Here is a 20,000-nt window from a genome sequence, read left to right as displayed (position 1 = left end):
ACCAAAAAAAAAAAAAAAAAAGAAAGAAATATCCTTAACTTTTTGTTTGTAGTGTAGTTTAACTCACTTTCCAAAGGGTTCTAAAGGCAATATTCTCCAAACCACATGGGGGCAGTGTGTGTTTACCCTGAGCAATTCGATGAAAAAACCCATCATCTTAGTTTTAGAACTTGGACTGATCTGTGATCTAATAAAGTTAACCTCACATTTGTGGACAAGAGTTTCACACTTTCAAATAAAAAAAAAAAAAAAAAAACAAAATTCCACTGTAAAGGACATTTCAACATTTTTTTCAAAAATGCATCTCAAAAAACTGTGCATCATGATGTTTCACTATTGGCAATTATTTAATTAAAAAAAAAGCCAAAAAAGTGTACTTTCCTGGGTTTCAGGAGGTGAAATGTCTTTTAATAATACCATTTTTTTTTTTTTAAATTTCAAAATATATTTAAACTTTAGCCTGATTTTGGGAAATTAAATCAATTTTAAAAAATCTAGATACTTTTTTTCATAATTCATGCATGAAAGGGTTATTTCACTCAACATGATTTTTTTTTATTTTTTTTATCCATGACTATGATTTTAGATGTTCTTCCTCGAATTTCTCAAGTATTTTTCATGTTCAGGTCATTTTCATGGGGACTGTAATTTATTTTATTTTTTTTTTTCAATTTTGGAACAGCAGTTACATCACAGAGCATAACATGTATAACATCAAGAACAGTTTTGGACCCACTGCCATGCACATATTTGATAAAGTTTCAATAACTATAGACATATTGGGAGGGAAAATGTGTACAATTGACAAAAAAGTCCATAATTTTCTACCACATCTAACCATCTACTTTCTTCACATCTGACTGAGGAAGAAAATCTACCATTAAAACTTTAAGGAAATATTGATTGTTTACAAACTCTATGGACATAATATTGGGACACATCGTGTCTACAGCTGTCAGATGTCCTGTTCATGAGGGATTTGAGATGAAAACATCAATATTAATAATCATATGATATTTATCCCATAATATGAAACTCTATTCTGACATTAGTCCTTATTGTTTTGTATCCCAGACCCGTCAGAAAAGAAACACCTGAATTCAACGTGTCCACATACTTTTGTCCATTTGCATATGAGTTGGGTCGATTATCCTATGAGGCTAACGATACTGAAACTAATACTTCTGCGTGTCGGCTTCTGCATGAAACAAACAAGACTAAAAAGGACCCCTATTTAGCTCTCGTTCCCCTGTAACCATGGAGACGGCTTTTCTTTCTGCGGTCTCGTCTACCTGTTTGCTTTGTCGAGCTCGTGCCTGAGTGCCTCTGTGATCCGCCGCCGCTACAGTAATCCTCGGCGGCGCTCGGTTAATTAGCCGGTCGGCCCCGAGCGCCGTGCGGCCGCTCTGGGCCGCAGGCTCTTCCAGTCTCTCATGTCCCTTTCTTTCATGTCTGTGCTGTGGTTTGTTTCTTTGTTTGACTCCGTCTTCTCATGTCCCTGTCGTCAGAGGCGGACAAACCCATGCATAATCTGCTCCCTTTTGGCCTTGTTTGCATGATATGTAGTGTCGCCCACTTTTAAGTAAAAATGACACCTCGATATTCGGAGGCGGTGTGTCGAACGGGAATCCAGTGTCTCAGGATGCACTATGCAACATTTAACGAGCTGAACGTCATGAACATTAAAGCCACTCGCACACAAACCACATTCCTCCACCTCAGCTCAAGGCGTCTCAGCGGCGCTCCTGTTATTCCATCACAGCTTTTCAGAAGCGAATCCAAAATTCGTAAGTAATTGAACTTGTGCGTACTCGTGTACGTAACCACGTGTAACCGTCCTGTTGCATCATTAGGTTCTGTGAGCTCACTGCAGTCGGATTTTGGAGCGTTTGCCACCCGTGGAAAAAGAGGCTTTTGTCAATTACAATAAACAGGAAACACTGCAACTGTGTTATTTGTCTCTGTGAATAGAGGTGTGTGTGTGTGTGGGTGTGGTGTGTGTGTGTGTGTGTGGGGTTTGGACACAAGTATTGGACGTAATAAGCTTAGAAAAGAAACAAAAAGAAGGCAGGCGACATATGCAAATGTCAGACCGTGGAGGTTCCACAGTGAATTTGCTGCACTTGCATGGAATAAAAGAACAAACTGAACAGAGTCTCCGCAGGAAGCACAAAGGTTTAGCTTAATTATGGTTAATGATGTCGATTTGAAGGTGTTTGAACCATAAAGACCCAGTGTTACTTTTGTGGCAGTATATTTCACCTTTCTTAAGTGATTATCCCCATTTATCATAATATTATCCTCTTTATTTTAAGTTTTTTTTTCAGTCTAACTCATGTATTTTTCCTATATTAAGTCAGTGATTGTGTTTACTGAAAGTTATGCAGTCCAATATGGCTGTCCACCTGCTGACCTCACAATATGCAAATTAGATCAGTACATTTACTCCCATCATAAAACATAATGACATAAACATAATGACAACATCATGACACTAACCATAAAGGACCCAGTGTTACTTTTGGGCAGTTCCCAAATGAGTTTTACTCTTGATTTAACATTTCTTAAACAATCACCTTTTTTTTTTTTTTTAACAATATTTATGCTCTATATTAGCATTTTCACTGTAAATTATGTACTTTCTGATGTTTAATATTCCTATTTCTAAATTCGATGTTCATGTTCATGTTTCCATGGTAAACTACCAGAGCCTCTGAACGTTCAAATGGGTCTTATCTGATGCACATGAAAGATGAAGAACTGTATTTGACACCAATTATTGACATGTACTTGACAGGATTAGTGGAATAACAGGTATTAAACAGTTTGGTAGATGGTGGGTCTTTGGGTCTTTATGGGTTAATGCTGTAAATTGTGTCAAATGACTTTTGGTAGGACTACCAGTGCTGTTTACAGACTATAGTCGCTTTTCCATTGGACATCGCACAAAACTTTACCGATATTAAGAAATGTTGAAAACAGAAGTGCATCATTTCGGTTTGTTCCATGAAATCACAATTCAATGTTTTGTTATTTATTATCGCGAGATGACACGAGAAGTCATTCCATAAACATGGTGCCAAAACATAAATATTGTGTTGATTTACAGATTTTATTCATTATTTTTATTATTATTATTATTATTATTATTATTATTATTATTATACAGGTCACAGAAAAAATATGAGACATCCTTGTTTTTCTTCAGTTTTCTTGTTCATTTTAATGGCTGGTCAAACTAAGGTCCATTTGTTTGGACAACTATGATGAGAACAACAAAACTAGCTCATAGTAGTTGAATTTCACAGCTGATATCTATCCATCTAACATGTTTTCTGGATAAAAACCCAAATCCCTTCAGTTCTCCATCAGTATTTGTGTCATTGTACTGACAAAAACTGCTTTTATTATTCCATGTTTTCTGTTCTGTCTGTTTTAGTCACATGACACACACAGGATTAGGACTGGATTGCAGAACTGTTGTTTTGAGGACTTTGGATGGTCTAATCATTTTTTCCACGACTGTACAGTAACATAATACACTCAGTCACCAGATTTGGAGGTGGTATAATCACAATTATGTAATAAACCTAGTCTACGAATGGCACCTTCCACTTTAAGGTAAAATAAAAAGAATTAATACAATTAATACAACACAGTAATTTAAAAAGATGAGAGTAATTCCATTCTTCAAAAAAAACACAAGATAAAAAAATCAAGCAGTATAAGATCAATATTGCAGTGTAATCAGTGAATGATAGAAACAATAGGAATGAAAAATAAAGTCAAAAATAACATCATTAATATTAAGAACATGGGTAGTTTTAACCCATAAAGACCCAGTACTATTTTTTGTGACAGTTCCCAAATGAATTTTCCTCTATATAATGTCCTGCGTGAAGCACTTGAATTGCCTTGTTGCTGAAAATTTGCTATATAAATAACTTGTCTTGCCTATGTTTAACCTTTTGTTACGAGAGTTCCCACCATTATTTATTATCCCTCTGTATTTTTTTTTGCATTTTATCAGACAAATCAGATACTTCCTTTAATTAATTCACTGATCCTGTATTTGTTCATAAAAGCTCAGATTAAAGTTGAGGGTCATTATATCAAAAACAGAGAAAACGAAGAAACAAGTGAGTTTTTCAGTAAAAATCTCATTAACTGAACATAACCCCAGTGTGTCCATCCACTGTCACTGATCCAACTCCATGGGCTTGATCTGGAGAATCAATGGTGTAGAAGATGTACGGGTTTCCATGGTAACTACGGAGCCTTCTGAACGTCCAAGGGTAATATTTGATGACCATGAAAAGAGGGGAGAATTGTATTTGACACCAGTTATTGACATGTATTGATAGGATTAGTGGATCAACAGGATGAACAGTTTAGATCAGTAGATGGTTGCTGACTGGACGGTGCTCTGTGGGTCTTTATGGGTTAAAAGCTAAGTCTTCATCCAACAGAGTGGTGGTGTGGTGGTGGTGGTACCTGAGAGCTGAGGGTCGGCTGTTGGCCCGGGGGAGCGCAGGGAGGCCAGGAGGCCGGGCGAGGCCAGTCTGGACGGGCCCTCGGTCTCCAGGGCTGACGCCGTTCCCAGGACCGCCTGGATGAGCGGCAGAGGCGGGGGTTGAGAAGGTCTGCAGGTAGATGGAAAACGGGTGAAGAGCGGCTCCACCGCCGCTACAACTGCCTCCATCACCGTCTGAGAACAGAGGCGTGGGGGGTGGGGGTGAAAGGTTCAGATGGTTCAGATGAACCAAAAACAGACATTATCTCTGGTGATCTTCAACAACAGCTATCTTCCACCATTGTATTTTTGTGTACGATTTGAGTTTGCATTTGAGAAGGAAAGAAGATACATTTAGATATACACAGTTGCAGAAAAAATGATTTAGGACCATCCAAAGTCCTCAAAAACAATGGTTCTGCAATCCAGTCCTAACGCCTGTGTGTGCCATGTGACTAAAACAGACCAGAAAAGAAAACATGTTTAAATGGGATAGATATGATCTCTGAAATTCAACTATGAGCTGTTTTTGTTGTTCTCATTATTTGTCCAAACAAATGGACCATTAATTGGACCAGGCATTAAAATGAACAAGAAACTGAAGAAACAAGGGCGGTCTAATAATTTTTTCCAGAAAAGCTACAGTAGATAAAAAAAAAAACACACAACATGCAAAAACCTTGTTTAAGATGATTATTTTAGTCCCAAAATGACTCCTGTGCAGCACACAAGACTTCAAATGTGAGGGAAAACCCTGCAAACATGTGTTGTACTGGGTTTCTAGTATATACTGTACAGTTTAATACCAACAGTTAATATTCCTGTTTTTTAGCAAATTTCCTAAGTATAAATAAGAAAAATGCTCCAAGTCAAATGAAATGTTTTAATAACACTTTAATGTAAAGGGATTTTGTTATTATCAAGAAAACATGTTAAATGGATCGATATGATCTCTGAAATGAAACTATGAGCTGTTTTGTTGCTTCTCATATATTTGTCCAAACAAATGGACTTTTAGCTGGACCAGGCATTAAAATGAACAAGATCAACATTATAAAGTCATTGAGCAGGTTTTTTGGGTTTACGGTGGTAAAAAAACAAACAAGCGCTTTATAAACTGTTAGGTCCGGCTTTATTCAGTGGATCAAAAGATATGAAACCTTTTACAACAGCAGACGGTTGTGTTTGACAGTGGACGTTTGGGCCTTTATGGCTTCATTTACAGAGGCGTAATGCTGCGTTCCAGACCGTTTTTTCAGCCCGTAAGTCACGACTTCAAATCACGACTCATGACTTTGTATCATTCCAGGCAAGTCACGCCACACTGTCTGAGCGCAAGGAATTCTGGGAGCCAGATGTAAACAAACAGCATGGAGGACGTACGTTCTGTTCATTTACAATCATTTCTATGGCTAAAGGTGCTTGTTCTTGGTTACCTGATGGAAACAGAGGAGGAAAAACAGTGCATAAGGACAGAGAAGCTGTTCTACCTCTGATGTTCTTTGTTTATTTGGATTCAGATTTGGTTTAATTCTTCTGTCACTCATTGGACTGAAAACTAGCTAACACTAGAGCAGCTGCTGATTATCCAGAACATTTAAAGAGAAACAATGTCAGAGCAATACCTGGTTTTAATAAATAATCTGCAGAAACACCTCATCCATGGGGGGGCGCGATTGCTACGTTACGTCAGAACTCAGAACTGGGAGAACATGGATCTAGTACGAGTTCAGGTGGAAGTCCCAGGTTTGACTGAACATTCCAGTGTATTTACACCAGTAGAAGAATGGAAAACACCAGTAGAAGGATGGAAAACACCAGTAGAAGGATGGAAAACACCAGTAGAGGATGGAAAACACCAGCAGAAGGATGGAAGAACACCAGCAGAAGGATGGAAGAACACCAGCAGAAGGATGGAAAAACAACAGTAGAGGATGGAAGAACACCAGTAGAAGGATGGAAGAAATCCAGTAGAAGGATGGAAGAACACCAGAAGAGGATGGAAGAACAGCAGTAGAAGGATGGAAGAACACCAGTAGAAGGATGGAAGAAAAGCAGTAGAAGGATGGAAGAACACCAGTAGAAGAATGGAAGAACAGCAGTAGAGGATGGAAGAACACCAGTAGAAGGATGGAAACACCAGCAGAAGGATGGAAGAACACCAGCAGAAGGATGGAAAAACACCAGCAGAAGGATGGAAGAACACCAGCAGAAGATGGAAGAACACCAGCAGAAGGATGGAAAACACCAGCAGAAGGATGGAAAAACACCAGCAGAAGGATGGAAGAACACCAGCAGAAGGATGGAAAAACACCAGTAAGGATGGAAAACACCAGCAGAAGGAGGAAGAAACCAGCAGAAGGATGGAAGAACACCAGCAGAAGGATGGAAAACACCAGCAGAATGATGGAAAAAAGCAGTAGAAGGATAGAAGAACACCAGCAGAAGGATGGAAAAACACCAGTAGAAGGATGGAAGAACAGCAGTAGAAGGATGGAAAACACCAGCAGAGGGATGGAAAACACCAGTAGAAGGATGGAAGAACAGCAGTAGAAGGATGGAAAACACCAGTAGAAGGATGGAAGAACAGCAGTAGAAGGATGGAAAACACCAGCAGAGGGATGGAAAACACCAGCAGAAGGATGGGAAACACCAATAGAAGGATGGAAGAACACCAGTAGAAGGATGGAAAAACACCAGTAGAAGGATGGAAAACACCAGTAGAAGGATGGAAGAACACCAGCAGAAGGATGGAAAAACACCAGTAGAAGGATGGAAGAACAGCAGTAGAAGGATGGAAAACACCAGCAGAAGGATGGAAAAACACCAGTAGAAGGATGGAAAACACCAGCAGAAGGATGGAAAAACACCAGTAGAAGGAGGAGAAGAACACCAGCAGAAGGATGGAAGAACACCAGTAGAAGGATGAAAGAAACACCAGTAGAAGGATGGAAAAACACCAGTAGAGGGATGGAGAAACACCAGTAGAAGGATGGAAAACACCAGCAGAAGGATGGAGAAAACCAGTAGAGGATGGAAGAACCAGTAGAAAAATGGAAGAAGAACAACAGTAGAAGGATGGAGAAACACCAGTAGAAGGATGGAAGAACACAAGTAGAAAGATGGAAAAACACCAGTAGAAGATGGAGAAACACCAGTAGAAGGATGGAAAAACACCAGTAGAAGGATGGAAGAACACCAGTAGAAGGATGGAGAAACACCAGTAGAAGGATGGAAAACACCAGTAGAAGGATGGAGAAACACCAGTAGAAGGATGGAAGAACACCAGTAGAAGGATGGAGAAACCAGTAGAAGGATGGAAAACAGCAGTAGAAGGATGGAAAAACACCAGTAGAAGGAGAAGAACACCAGTAGAAGGATGGAAAAACCCAGTAGAAGGATGGAAAAAACACCAGTAGAAGGATGGAAAAACACCAGTAGAAGGATGGAGAAACACCAGTAGAAGGATGGAAAAAACCAGTAGAAAAATGGAAGAACAACAGTAGAAGGATGGAGAAACACCAGTAGAAGGATGGAAGAACACAAGTAGAAAGATGGAAAAACACCAGTAGAAGGATGGAAACACCAGTAGAGGATGGAAACACCAGTAGGATGGAAAAAACAAGTAGAAGAATGGAGAAACCAGTAGAAGGATGGAAAACAGCAGTAGAAGGATGGAAAAACACCAGTAGAAGGATGGAAAAACACCAGTAGAAGGATGGAAGAACAGCAGTAGAAGGATGGAAGAACAGCAGTAGAAGGATGGAGAAAACACCAGTAGAAGATGGAATACACCAGTAGAAGGATGGAAGAACAGCAGTAGAAGGATGGAAGAACACCAGTAGAAGGATGGAGAAACACCAGTAGAAGGATGGAAGAACACCAGTAGAAGGATGGAGAAACCAGTAGAAGGATGGAAAACAGCAGTAGAAGGATGGAAAAACACCAGTAGAAGGATGGAAGAACACCAGTAGAAGGATGGAAAAAACCAGTAGAAGGATGGAAGAACACCAGTAGAAGGATGGAAGAACACCAGTAGAAGGATGGAAAACACCAGTAGAAGGATGGAAGAACACCAGTAGAAAAATGGAAGAACACCAGTAGAGGGATGGAAAAACACCAGCAGAAGGATGGAAAAACACCAGCAGAAGGATGGAAGAACACCAGCAGAAGGATGGAAAAACACCAGTAGAAGGATGGAAAACACCAGCAGAAGGATGGAAGAACACCAGCAGAAGGATGGAAGAACACCAGCAGAAGGATGGAAAAACACCAGTAGAAGGATGGAAAACACCAGCAGAAGGATGGAAGAACACCAGCAGAAGGATGGAAGAACACCAGCAGAAGGATGGAAAACACCAGCAGAATGATGGAAAAACAGCAGTAGAAGGATAGAAGAACACCAGCAGAAGGATGGAAAAACACCAGTAGAAGGATGGAAGAACAGCAGTAGAAGGATGGAAAACACCAGCAGAGGGATGGAAAACACCCGTAGAAGGATGGAAGAACACCAGTAGAAGGATGGAAAAACACCAGTAGAAGGATGGAAGAACAGCAGTAGAAGGATGGAAAACACCAGCAGAGGGATGGAAAACACCAGCAGAAGGATGGAGAAACACCAATAGAAGGATGGAAGAACACCAGTAGAAGGATGGAAAAACACCAGTAGAGGATGGAAAACACCAGTAGAAGGATGGAAGAACACCAGCAAAGGATGGAAAAACACCAGTAGAAGGATGGAAGAAGAACAGCAGTAGAAGGATGGAAAAAACCAGCAGAAGGATGGAAAAACACCAGTAGAAGGATGGAAAACACCAGCAGAAGGATGGAAAAACACCAGTAGAAGGATGGAAGAACACCAGCAGAAGGATGGAAGAACACCAGTAGAAGGATGAAAGAACACCAGTAGAAGGATGGAAAAACACCAGTAGAGGGATGGAAGAACACCAGTAGAAGGATGGAAAACACCAGTAGAAGGATGGAGAAACACCAGTAGAAGGATGGAAGAACACCAGTAGAAAAATGGAAGAACAACAGTAGAAGGATGGAGAAACACCAGTAGAAGGATGGAAAAACACCAGTAGAAGGATGGAGAAACACCAGTAGAAGGATGGAAAAACACCAGTAGAAGGATGGAAGAACACCAGTAGAAGGATGGAGAAACACCAGTAGAAGGATGGAAAACACCAGTAGAAGGATGGAGAAACACCAGTAGAAGGATGGAAGAACACCAGTAGAAGGATGGAGAAACCAGTAGAAGGATGGAAAACAGCAGTAGAAGGATGGAAAAACACCAGTAGAAGGATGGAAGAACACCAGTAGAAGGATGGAAAAACACCAGTAGAAGGATGGAAAAACACCAGTAGAAGGATGGAAAAACACCAGTAGAAGGATGGAGAAACACCAGTAGAAGGATGGAAAAACACCAGTAGAAAAATGGAAGAACAACAGTAGAAGGATGGAGAAACACCAGTAGAAGGATGGAAGAACACAAGTAGAAAGATGGAAAAACACCAGTAGAAGGATGGAGAAACACCAGTAGAAGGATGGGAAACACCAGTAGGATGGAAAAACACCAGTAGAAGAATGGAGAAACCAGTAGAAGGATGGAAAACAGCAGTAGAAGGATGGAAAACACCAGTAGAAGGATGGAAAAACACCAGTAGAAGGATGGAAGAACAGCAGTAGAAGGATGGAGAACAGCAGTAGAAGGATGGAGAAACACCAGTAGAAGGATGGAATACACCAGTAGAAGGATGGAAGAACAGCAGTAGAAGGATGGAAGAACACCAGTAGAAGGATGGAGAAACACCAGTAGAAGGATGGAAGAACACCAGTAGAAGGATGGAGAAACCAGTAGAAGGATGGAAAACAGCAGTAGAAGGATGGAAAAACACCAGTAGAAGGATGGAAGAACACCAGTAGAAGGATGGAAAAACACCAGTAGAAGGATGGAGAAACACCAGTAGAAGGATGGAAGAACACCAGTAGAAGGATGGAGAAACACCAGTAGAAGGATGGAAGAACACCAGTAGAAAAATGGAAGAACAACAGTAGAAGGATGAGAAACACCAGTAGAAGGATGGAAGAACACAAGTAGAAAGATGGAAAAACACCAGTAGAAGGATGGAGAAACACCAGTAGAAGGATGGAAAAACCCAGTAGAAGGATGGAGAGAAACCAGTAGAAGGATGGAAAACACCAGTAGAAGGATGGAAAAACACCAGTAGAAGGATGGAAAAACACCAGTAGAAGGATGGAAGAACAGCAGTAGAAGGATGGAAGAACAGCAGTAGAAGGATGGAGAAACACCAGTAGAAGGAGGAAACACCAGTAGAAGGATGGAAAACACCAGTAGAAGGATGGAGAAACACCAGTAGAAGGATGGAAGAACACCAGTAGAAGGATGGAGAAACCAGTAGAAGGATGGAAAACAGCAGTAGAAGGATGGAAAACACCAGTAGAAGGATGGAAGAACACCAGTAGAAGGATGGAAAGCACCAGTAGAAGGATGGAGAAACACCAGTAGAAGGATGGAAGAACACCAGTAGAAGGATGGAGAAACCAGTAGAACGATGGAAAACAGCAGTAGAAGGATGGAAAAACACCAGTAGAAGGATGGAAAAACACCAGTAGAAGGATGGAAACACCAGTAGAAGGATGGAGAAACCCAGTAGAAGGATGGAAGAACACCAGTAGAAGGATGGAGAAACCAGTAGAAGGATGGAAAACAGCAGTAGAAGGATGGAAAAACACCAGTAGAAGGATGGAAAAACACCAGTAGAAGGATGGAGAAACACCAGTAGGGATGGAAGAAAGCAGTAGAAGGATGGAAAACACCAGTAGAAGGATGGAGAAACACCAGTAGAAGGATGGAGAAACACCAGTAGAAGGATGGAGAAACACCAGTAGAAGGATGGAAGAACACCAGAAGAAGGATGGAAAACACCAGTAGAAGGATGGAAAAACACCAGTAGAAGGATGGAAAAACACCAGCAGAAGGATGGAAGAACACCAGTAGAAGGATGGAGAAACACCAGTAGAAGGATGGAAAAACACCAGTAGAAGGATGGAAAACACCAGTAGAGGGATGGAAAACACCAGTAGAAGGATGGAAAACACCAGTAGAAGGATGGAGAAACACCAGTAGAAGGATGGAAGAACACCAGTAGAAGGATGGAGAAACCAGTAGAAGGATGGAAAAACACCAGTAGAAGGATGGAAAAACACCAGTAGAGGATGGAAGAACAGCAGTAGAAGGATGGAAGAACAGCAGTAGAAGGATGGAGAAACACCAGTAGAAGGATGGAAAACACCAGTAGAAGGATGGAAAACACCAGTAGAAGGATGGAGAAACACCAGTAGAAGGATGGAAGAACACCAGTAGAAGGATGGAGAAACACCAGTAGAAGGATGGAAGAACACCAGTAGAAGGATGGAAAACAGCAGTAGAAGATGGAAAAACACCAGTAGAAGGATGGAAAACACCAGTAGAAGGATGGAAAAACACCAGTAGAAGGATGGAAAAACACCGTAGAAGGATGGAAAACACCAGTAGAAGGATGGAGAAACCAGTAGAAGGATGGAAGAACACCTAGAAGGATGGAGAAACCAGTAGAAGGATGGAAAACAGCAGTAGAAGGATGGAAAACAGCAGTAGAAGGATGGAGAAACACCAGTAGAAGGATGGAAGAACACCAGTAGAAGGATGGAAAACACCAGTAGAAGGATGGAGAAACACCAGTAGAAGGATGGAAGAACACCAGTAGAAGGATGGAGAAACACCAGTAGAAGGATGGAAAAACAGCAGTAGAAGGAATGGAAGAACACCAGTAGAAGGATGGAGAAACACCAGTAGAAGGATGGAAAAACACCAGTAGAAGGATGGAAGAACAGCAGTAGAAGGATGGAGAAACACCAGTAGAAGGATGGAAAACACCAGTAGAAGGATGGAAAACACCAGTAGACGGATGGAGAAACAGCAGTAGAAGGATGGAAAAACACCAGTAGAAAGATGGAAAAACACCAGTAGAAGGATGGAAGAACAGCAGTAGAAGGATGGAAGAACAGCTAGAAGGATGGAAACACCAGTAGAAGGATGGAAAACACCAGTAGAAGGATGGAAAACACCAGTAGAAGGATGGAGAAACACCAGTAGAAGGATGGAAGAACACCAGTAGAAGGATGGAGAAACACCAGTAGAAGGATGGAAGAACACCAGTAGAAGGATGGAGAAACACCAGTAGAAGGATGGAAAAACACCAGTAGAAGGATGGAAAAACACCAGTAGAAGGATGGAAAAACACCAGTAGAAGGATGGAAAACACCAGTAGAAGGATGGAAAAACACCAGTAGAAGGATGGAAGAACACCAGTAGAAGGATGGAGAAACCAGTAGAAGGATGGAAAACAGCAGTAGAAGGATGGAAAACACCAGTAGAAGGATGGAAAAACACCAGTAGAAGGATGGAAGAACACCAGTAGAAGGATGGAAGAACAGCAGTAGAAGGATGGAAAACACCAGTAGAAGGATGGAGAAACACCAGTAGAAGGATGGAGAAACCAGTAGAAGGATGGAATACAGCAGTAGAAGGATGGAGAAACACCAGTTACAGGTGACTGGAACGCAGCATAATTCCACAGTTTTTAGGAGCAGAAGAACCCTCTAAAAATGCCCACAGTAAACATATCAGATCTGTATGTTTTTTTGTGGCAGTCTAATAAAAATGTCACTGGATTTGTTCCGCTGACACTGGTCATGTTTGCGAATGTCAATGAGCCGTTAGTAAACCATCATGTGTAATTCATCAGCAGCTTTGACTCCGTCTCTTCTCCACCGCTGCTCTCATCTATCACCGCTTTAATTGCTGTGGAAGTCAATCAACTGTAGGAGATATGAAACACGTCCTTGTGAGTGTGCGTCGGCTCTGGAGATGTTCGAACGGAGCTCCGTCTTATTTAAACGATACTATCAATGTCACGTTAAAGTCACGGATTAATGAAACGGTGGTGGTTAAATACAACGAAGGTCACAGAGAACTCTGATAAGATAATACGGAGCGCTGATGAAAGGGAATCTGTCGGGGATTCAGGAAAACGACTGGATTCACAGAGGTTTTTATGCAGTAGATGAAGGAACAACTGCAGATCACACAGGTTGAACACAAGACCAAATCGCAGATTTACTGCTAAAATACTGAGCCCCATTACATCCACGAAGCCCCTGTCTGGAGGTTCTATCCCAGACCTGAAGCCCCTGTCTGGAGGTTCTATCCCAGACCTGAAGCCCCTGTCTGGAGGTTCTATCCCAGACCTGAAGCCCCTGTCTGGAGGTTCTATCCCAGACCTGAAGCCCCTGTTTGGAGGTTCTATCCCAGACCTGAAGCCCCTGTCTGGGTTCTATCCCAGACCTGAAGCCCCTGTTTGGAGGTTCTATCCCAGACCTGAAGCCCCTGTTTGGAGGTTCTATCCCAGACCTGAAGCCCCTGTCTGGAGGTTCTATCCCAGACCTGTAGCCCCTGTTTGGAGGTTCTATCCCAGACCTGAAGCCCCTGTTTGGAGGTTCTATCCCAGACCTGAAGCCCCTGTTTGGAGGTTCTATCCCAGACCTGAAGCCCCTGTCTGGAGGTTCTATCCCAGACCTGAAGCCCCTGTCTGGAGGTTCTATCCCAGACCTGAAGCCCCTGTCTGGAGGTTCTATCCCAGACCTGAAGCCCCTGTTTGGAGGTTCTATCCCAGACCTGAAGCCCCTGTTTGGAGGTTCTATCCCAGACCTGAAGCCCCTGTTTGGAGGTTCTATCCCAGACCTGAAGCTTTATTCTAAGGCAGAAAGTAAATATTTTCATATCCTATCCATTCAACCCAGTCCAATCAATATATGGATAATTCAGTCAAGTTTTATTTAGATCAAATTAGATTGGATTGGACTGGGTTAGGTTGGACTGGACTGGGTTAGGTTGGACTGGGTTGGATTAGATTAGACTATTGATCCCATAACAAAGAATTTCAATGGTTAAGGCAGCAACAGAATAAAGTGCTAGAAAAACTGTGAAGCATACAGATGGTGCAAAAGATAAATAAGTAAATAAATAATAATAATAACAATCAGTAATAAAAGCTCTTTGAGCCTTCAACACTTCAGTCGTATAAGTGCATCAGTTAAATCCTGACAGAACAGACTGTTGTTCATCGTCCAGCTGGCGTCGGACCAAAGGTGATGGAAGTCTTGGCGTTTCATCCACTTCTGCTGAACCCACTCTCTGTGGACTCAGAGTCTGTGAAAATCAGACTAAGTCTTGACCAGTGTGTAAAGGTCTGGTTCAGTCTAGTTTCAATCAGCTGTTCATACCAGAGCAGATTCTACATGTGTTTACTCCAGTCACTACAGCTACTGCCTGTGTCCATCAAACTAATAACAACATAATTATAAAGACACACAACTAGAATTCTGCACACTTATATGTATATTTCTTTAATTATCATATTGATAATGTATCGTCTAGTACATATTGTACTAGACAGTAAGTATTCAGATTCTGATCTTAGATTATACCTAAGTAAATTTATATGGTACTTTCACATATAAAATCACAAAGTGCTTTACAGTTTAGAATAAAATGATAATAAAAGCCTAAAATAAAATAAATAAAATGTCATACATACACCAGGATAAAAACAAGACAGACAGTAGTACAGAAAGACAGACAATAACACAAGCCCAAAAACACCAACCCGGGCTAAATGCCTAAAACTGCCTAAAAAGACCCGTTTTCAGCTCCTTCTTACAGGAGTCAATGAACTGGACGTTCTGTAGAGTTAGAGCCGGTGCATTTCACAGGTGTGGAGCACTGGCTTGGAAGAGAGCCCTCCTCAGGTTCTGAATTGGCTGTGGGGTCCCATTAAGAGCCTGTGGTTTGTCCCCACAGGCCGTGTCTTTGACAGCCTCGAGCACAGGTGTCAAACATTCCACCCGTGGGTCAAAACTGAACACCAGTCTGAACCCACCCACAGAACGACTGAGAAATGGAAAAATTACACTGAAGATACTAACAAGGGTATGAAGGTCAAAATGATTTCAGGTTCCACATTCAGCCCAATTCCATCTGAAGTGGACCAGACCAGTACTATATCATAATCCTTTAACCCAGTGGTTCCAACCTTTTTTTTCTCATGACCCATTTTAACATCACAAATTTCTGCCGACCCCAGACTTTTTTTTTTTTTTTTACTAAAATTAATATGTTTTGATCATGTAATAGTTTGCTATACTGTTTAGAATAAAGGTTAATTTTAGAGGACATTTAGTCTATATAATGTCTGTTATTGTGGACATTTAGTCTATATAATGTCTATTATTCTGGACATTTAGTCTATAGAATGTCTATTATTGTGGACATTTAGTATAGAATGTCTATTATTGTGGACATTTAGTCTATAGAATGTCTATTATTATGGACATTTAGTCTATAATGTCTATTATTGTGGACATTTAGTCTATAGAATGTCTATTATTGTGGACATTTAGTCTATAGAATGTCTGTTATTGTGGACATTTAGTCTATAGAATGTCTATTATTGTGGACATTTAGTCTATAGAATGTCTATTATTGTGGACATTTAGTCTATATAATGTTATTATTGTGGACATTTAGTCTATATAATGTGTATTATTGTGGACATTTAGTCTATATAATGTCTGTTATTGTGGACATTTAGTCTGTATAATGTCTGTTATTGTGGACATTTAGTCTATATAATGTCTATTATTGTGGACATTTAGTCTATAGAATGTCTATTATTGTGGACATTTAGTCTATAGAATGTCTATTATTGTGGACATTTAGTCTATAGAATGTCTATTACTGTGGACATTTAGTCTATATAATGTGTATTATTGTGGACATTTAGTCTATATAATGTCTATTATTGTGGACATTCAGTCTATATAATGTCTTATTGTGGACATTTAGTCTATAGAATGTCTATTATTGTGGACATTTAGTCTAGAATGTATTATTGTGGACATTTAGTCTACAGAATGTGTATTATTGTGGACATTTAGTCTATAGAATGTGTATTATTGTGGACATTTAGTCTATAGAATGTGTATTATTGTGGACATTTAGTCTATATAATGTCTATTATTGTGGACATTTAGTCTATAGAATGTGTATTATTGTGGACATTTAGTCTATAGAATGTGTATTATGTGGACATTTAGTCTGTATAATGTCTATTATTGTGGACAGAGGCAGTAAATCCAGGTGTAGATTAAAGGTCAGGATCTGTCCAGTCAGTCCAGCTGGGATTTACAAGGAGGACAATTAATACTGAACAAACTAGAACTGAAACTATGAATTATGAAAGAGCTGCAGCATCTGAAACTGACCACAGTGAACATGTGACACAAACAGAAGCACAGTGCTGCAGTTTGTCTGTTATGGATGGGATTGGCTCTGTCAACTCAACAGACATTTTTATTAGTATGTTTTTTTTCTTTTTATTAATTTTTTTTTTTTTTAATCAATTACTAGGAATTTCAGGCGACCCCATTTGAATTTCAAAGCGACTCCATGTGGGGTCCCGACCCCAAGGTGAAAAACACTGCTTTAAACTATTACAACCCCAATTTCTTCTCTTTGTTTTAGTGTAAAAAATTTTTTAAAGTACATGAAAATTTTTACATTTACAAAACACTCTTTCACAATAATGTGCATAACCTGAACAATATGAACAACCTGAATGTCTTGAGAGAAGTACATGCACTTGAAACAATATTCTGCCTGTTTCTAAAGGTTATGGACTGAATGGAGGTCCTGACCTAACATGAGTGTGACAGCTCGCTCTAGAGGTTACTTTCACATGTTTGGATAATCTGCTCAAAACTATGCAGGGAAAAAAAACGGAGAAAAATGACTGTGGAAGTAAAGCGTGTGTTCTTCTGATGGTTAGGTGTCCAGCAGGTCACCCTCTGACTGACTGGATACACAAACATAAACGCTGAGGTCTCCAACATGACCCAGTACCTGTGCAACGGGCCGGGCTTTGCTGCTCCGATGGAGGACTCAAATGAGGATGGATGCCCACCTCCAACAGCTCCTGGACTCCCCCTCACTCCCTGAGGTGAGGGGTGCAGCCCTCTGTAGCCCCCGGGTGGGCAGCTCCTGCAGACTGTGGGGTCACTGCTGTCCCTCTGAAACAGCAGAGACGCAAAAACACACAAGATGAAGCAACGGGTGGAGAAAGACAGACGCCCCAAACAGGCCTGATGTCCACTGAAGCAAGAAACGGCTCCAACTGAAGCCCGACATTTCCTTTGTCATAATGGAAATCTGAGCACAATTGTTTCCAGTTTAAAAAAAAAAGCCTCCTTTTCATGTCCCTGCCTTTGTCCGTCTGTAGAGGTCTGAACGGACAGCTCCAAAGCCTTCAACTGCTGTGCTGCTGTTTTTGAGTGTCAACTGGAACAAATGGACCGACCCCCGTCAATGAGGCCGGATGAAAAGGACACATGGAACAGACACCAGCACATGAAAAAAGGACACATGGAACAGAAACCAGCAGATGAAAAAGGACACATGGAACAGAAACCAGCACATGAAAAAAGGACACATGGAACAGACACCAGCACATGAAAAAAGGACACATGGAACAGACACCAGCACATGAAAAAAGGACACATGGAACAGAAACCAGCAGATGAAAAAAGGACACATGGAACAGAAACCAGCACATGAAAAAAGGACACATGGAACAGACACCAGCACATGAAAAAGGACACATGGAACAGAAACCAGCACATGAAAAAAGGACACATGGAACAGACACCAGCACATGAAAAAAGGACACATGGAACAGAAACCAGCAGATGAAAAAAGGACCATGGAACAGACACCAGCACATGAAAAAGGACACATGGAACAGACACCAGCACATGAAAAAAGGACACATGGAACAGAAACCAGCACATGAAAAAAGGACACATGGAACAGAAATCAGCACATGAAAAAAGGACACATGGAACAGACACCAGCACATGAAAAAAGGACACATGGAACAGAAACCAGCAGATGAAAAAAAGGACACATGGAACAGAAACCAGCACATGAAAAAAGGACACATGGAACAGACACCAGCACATGAAAAAAGGACACATGGAACAGAAACCAGCACATGAAAAAAGGACACATGGAACAGAAACCAGCACATGAAAAAAGGACACATGGAACAGAAACCAGCACATGAAAAAAAGGACACATGGAACAGACACCAGCACATGAAAAAAGGACACATGGAACAGAAACCAGCGCATGAAAAAAGGACACATGGAACAGAAACCAGCACATGAAAAAAGGACACATGGAACAGACACCAGCACATGAAAAAAGGACACATGGAACAGAAACCAGCACATGAAAAAAGGACACATGGAACAGAAAAAGCACATGAAAAAAGGACACATGGAACAGAAACCAGACATGAAAAAGGACACATGGAACAGAAACCAGCACATGAAAAAAGGACACATGGAACAGACACCAGCACATGAAAAAAGGACACATGGAACAGAAACCAGCAGATGAAAAAAGGACACATGGACAGACACCAGCACATGAAAAAGGACACATGGAACAGACACCAGCACATGAAAAAAGGACACATGGAACAGAAACCAGCACATGAAAAAAGGACACATGGAACAGAAATCAGCACATGAAAAAAGGACACATGGAACAGACACCAGCACATGAAAAAGGAAACATGGACAGAAACCAGCACATGAAAAGGACACATGGAACAGAAATCAGCACATGAAAAAAGGACACATGGAACAGAACCAGCACATGAAAAAGGACACATGGAACAGAAACCAGCACATGAAAAAGGACACATGGAACAGAAACCAGCAGATGAAAAAGAACACATGGAACAGAAACCAGCAGATGAAAAAAGGACACATGGAACAGAAAACCAGCGCATGAAAAAAGGACACATGGAACAGAACCAGCACATGAAAAAAGGACACCATGGAAAGACCACCAGCACATGAAAAAAGGACACATGGAACAGGAACCAGCACATGAAAAAAGGACACATGGAACAGAAACCAGCACATGAAAAAAGGACACATGGCACAGACACCAGCACATGAAAAAGGACATGGAACAGAAACCAGCAGATGAAAAAAGGACACATGGAACAGACACCAGCACATGAAAAAAGGACACATGGAACAGAAACCAGCGATGAAAAAAGGACACATGGAACAGAACCAGCACATGAAAAAAGGACACATGGAAAGAACCAGCACATGAAAAAAGGACACATGGAACAAAAGCACATGAAAAAGGACACATGGAACAGAAACCAGCACATGAAAAAAGGACACAGGAACAGAAACCAGCCAGACAAGGAAAAAAGGACACATGGAACAGAAACCAGCAGATGAAAAAAAGGACACATGGAACAGAAAACCAGCAGATGAAAAA

Source organism: Sphaeramia orbicularis, chromosome 1 (assembly GCF_902148855.1).
Source record: "Sphaeramia orbicularis chromosome 1, fSphaOr1.1, whole genome shotgun sequence".
In the NCBI taxonomy this organism is placed as follows: Eukaryota; Metazoa; Chordata; class Actinopteri; order Kurtiformes; family Apogonidae; genus Sphaeramia; species Sphaeramia orbicularis.
The sequence above is the reverse complement of the archived record's forward strand: the minus strand, read 5'-3'. Positions refer to the sequence as shown.